Below are 4,421 nucleotides of genomic sequence, written 5' to 3' on the forward strand. Positions count from 1 at the left end.
AAACACTTGGGTTATCTGAGCAAAAGGGATGGTAGAAGCATTTTTTTGTTGAAATAACTGAGCTTTAGCACTGCTTTTGATCCCCAGCATCACATTAAAAAATAAGGTGTGGTGGCAGATACCTGTAATCCCATCACTCATGAAGTGGAGGCAGGAGGATCAGAGAACAAAGTCATGCTTGGCTACTGTCTTAGTTAGGGTTTCTATTGTTGTGAAGAGACACCATGACCATAGCAACTCTTAAAAAGAAAATATTTAACTGGGTGGCTTGCTTTCCATTTCAGAGGTTCAATCCTTTATCAAGATGACAGAGAGCATGGTGGCATGCAGGCACACGTGGTGCTGCTACATCTTGGCTTGCAGGGAACAGGAAGTCAACAGACACTGGGTGGTATCCTAAGCATAGGAAACCTCAAAACTCACCTTCATAGTGACACACTTCCTCCAATAAGGCCATACAATCTCCAACAAAGCCACACTTCCTAATAGTGCCACTCCCTATGAGATTATGGGAGCCAATTACATTCAAACTACCACAGCTACGTAGTGAGTTTAAGACCAGCCTGGACTATATAATATATAATAATAACAAAATAAAACAAGGGGCTGGAGAGATGGCTCAGTGGTTAAGAGCACTGGCTGCTCTTCCAGAGGTCCTGAATTCAATTCCCAGCAACCTCACGATGGCTCACAACTATCTGTGATGAGATATGGTGCCCTCTTCCGGTGTGCAGGCATACATGCAGGCAGAACACTGTATACATAATAAATAAATAAATCTTAAAAAATAAAATAAAATAAAATAATAAAACAAATACATGTCTGAAGCCAGGCATGGAGGCTCACACCTGTAACCCCAGCAATCAAGAGGGAAGAGGATCACCATGTATTTGAGGGCAGCCTAGATCCTTTCTCAAAAAAAATAAATCCATACAACAGGCCAGTGAGATGGCTCAGAAGGTAAAGACACTTGCCGTCAAGCTTGACAGCTGAAGTTTGAACACTGAGACACACATGGAAAGAGAAAACAAATTCCCATAAGTTGTCCTCTGGCCTCCATATTGGCAACTTAGAAGTTTAATGAGTATTTCAAAGAAATTAAGGAAGCTACATATGTGCACCATGACTCAGGCACACACACACACACACACACACACACACACACACACGCACACGCACGCACGCACGCACGCACCCATGCACACAAGCACACACGCACATGCACACACTAAATAAATGTAATGCAAACAACTTAACAAAAAAAAGTATGTGTCACCTCAGCTTTGAAATTTTTTATAATATCCTTGATCATTTCTTCCCTTCTGTGGCCTTTGTTCTCCCTAAAACACCTATTAATCAAATATTGGATTTAGAGATTCAGACTCAGGATCTATTTTTTTTGTACGTGATTTTTTTTTCTTTTCTTTTTTGCGTTTTGTTTTGTTTTGTTGAGGCAGGGTCTCTCTATGTAGCCATGGCTAGACTGGAATTTCCTATGTAGACTAGGCTGGTATTGAACTCACAGAGACCCACCTGCCTCTTCCTCTGCCTCCGCCTCCTCTGCCTCCGCCTCCGCCTCTGCCTCCTAGGTGCTAGGATTAACACCGTGGTGCCACCACACCTGGCCCATCTTTGATTTATTTTATTCTGTGTCCTAGAATATTTATTTGGGTTCATCTTTCTTCTCTACTGAAATTCTCATTTCAGCAATCTCTTGGCCCTACCAGCTTTTCACCACATGGTGCCTCACAACCATCTGTAATAAGATCTGCTGCCCTCTCCTGGCCTGCAGGAATACATGCAGGCAGAACACTGTATTCATAATAAATAAATAAATCTTTTTAAAAAAAGAAAGAGAGAGAGAGAGAGAGAGAGAGAGGGAGGGAGGGAGGGAGGGAGGAAGGAAGGAAGGAAGGAAGGAAGGAAGGAAGGAAGGAAGGGACGTGCAATATTTGTTTTTGTGAGTCTTTATTTTGTCTAACAATGATCCAGTTTCATCCATTTTCCTGCAAATGTCATAATTTCATTTTTTCATTATAGCTGAATAAAATTCCATTGTATATATCTACCACATGTTTGTTTGTTTGTTTGTTTGTTTGAGACAGGATCTCTTTATGTAGGTCTGGCTGTCCTGGAACTCACTATGTAGACTAGACTGGCCTTGAACTCACAGAGATCCACCTGCCTCTGCTTCTCCGGTGCTGGGATGAAAGGCATGCACCACCACAACCAACTCTCCACTTTCTTTATCCATTCATCTATGGATGGATACCTAGGCTGGTTCCATATCATAGATACTGTGAACAATGCAGCATCAGCTCTACCTGCACTTTTTATTTTTAATCAGGTTTCTCATTAAGTTGCTCTGATTGGCTTTGACTCACTATGCAGCACAGGCTGGCCTCGGACTTACAACCTCCTGCCTTAACCTCTCTAATAGTTGTTATTATAGACCTGTGCCACAAGGTCATATACTCATTTTTCTAATACCTCAGAATAGCTGGGCATGGAGGCAGAAACAGGTGGATCTCTGTGAGTTCAAGGTCAGCCTGTGCTACATACAAAATAAAATAAAATAAATACAACAGCATAGATTTTTGTAATTTGTTAGTCATTCAGCTTCGATGGATATCTAGTCTATTTGCAGTTTATTCTTGAGCCCTGGGGCAGGGATGTCCAGATGTCAGATGTCTTGTTTGTGTCTGAGTACTACACAGTCATTTATCCTCTGGACATCGACAACTTGTGAGTTTCTGCATTAGTCACTGTTCACCGCACAAAGAAACTTCCCTGATGAGGTCTGGGAGCTGCACTAATCTATGAGTACAGACTAGTGTACTGATACAAATTTAGAGGGCAGGTTGATACTGTGTCTATTTAGCAAAATAATAGTAGTAGTTCACCCCTGCAGCCTACGAGGTTCCAACCACAGGTTCTGAGCCAGATTTGAAGTCCCAGGTAAGCGTGTTTCCTTTTTCACGATTTATGGAGTCCTAAAATGTCTTAACATTTTTATGGTTTGGTTTGGTTTATTTGTGTCTTTATGCCATTTGAAATTTACTTTTTAAGATTTGTTTTAATTTTTATATGTATATGTGTGTGCCTGCATACATATAGGTGCACCAGAAGCATGCAGCAGCCCACAGAAGTCAGAGGAGTCACTGGCTCCCCTAGAACTGGAGTTGGCAGGTAATTGTATGCTGTCACATGGATGCTGGGAATCAAAGCCCAGGTCTTCTAAGAACACTAAGTGATTTTTAACCACTAAGCCATCTTAAAAGCAGAGGCCAGGCATGGTGGTGCAGCCTTTAAAACCAGCACTTGGGAGGCAGAGGCAGGTGGATCTCTGAGTTCAAGGCCAGCCTGGTTTACAGAGTGAGTTCCAGGACAGCCAAGGATACAGAGAAACCCTGTCCTAAAAAAAAAAAAAAAAAAAGCCTCAGTTTCTCCTCTAATATGAATGACTATCTAGTGGGAGTGACAACATGGATACAATGAATACGCACTGTAAAGACCAGCATGAGAGGCTGCGGGGAGAACAGTAAACCGTGGAGAAGACTGCTGAGATCGGAAAGCTTCTAGACATGAGGAGGTGGAGCAGTAGGAACTGCTGTGACATCAAGAGAAGCAGGGTCCAGAGGGAGCAGTGAGAGGTCAGATCATTTAGTAAGGGGACAGCCAAAGGATAAGAGGCCTCAGGAGCTCAGGACAGGTTTATCTGAATGGAGCGGCAATTGTGGGTCACTGGAAGGTCTAGAACCAAAGAAGCATAGTTAATAAACGGTTGGTAGAAGGCTAAAGAAGGGGGGGAAAAAAGGAAAGAAGCTCTTTGTAGGCCACAGACAGAATGAAAGTGTGAAAAGTAGGGCTGGAGAGATGGCTCAGAGGTTAAGAGCCCTGGCTGTTCTTTCAGAGGTCCTGAGTTCAATTCCCAGCAACCGCATGGTGGCTCACAACCATCTGTAATGAGATCTGGTGCCCTCTTCTGGCATGCAAACAGAACACTGTACACATAATAAATAAATAAATCTTTAAAAAAAAAAAAAAAAAAAAAAAAAAAAAAAAAAAAAAGTGTGAAAAGTAGCAAATGGAATTCATGGATCATCTGGAATTCCAGTGCTCGGAAGGCAGAGACAGGACAAGCCAGACTGGCCTTATTGGAGAGTTCCAGGTTCAACTGAGAGACCCTCCCTCTGTGAATAAGATGGAGAGTGATGAAGGAAAATGTCTGGGGGCTGGAGAGATGGTGCCATGGTTAAGAGCACTTATTGTTCATGCAGAAGACCCAGGTTCAATCTCAGCACCCATATGGTGCCTCACAACCATCCATAACTCCAGTTCCAGGGGATGCAACATCTTCTGGCCTTCAGGGTACTGCATGCATGTGGTGTGTGGGAGCCCGTTTTCAGGTTCCTACTGGC

The sequence above is a fragment of the Peromyscus eremicus genome, chromosome 9 (genome assembly GCF_949786415.1).
Source record: "Peromyscus eremicus chromosome 9, PerEre_H2_v1, whole genome shotgun sequence".
Taxonomy (NCBI): domain Eukaryota; kingdom Metazoa; phylum Chordata; class Mammalia; order Rodentia; family Cricetidae; genus Peromyscus; species Peromyscus eremicus.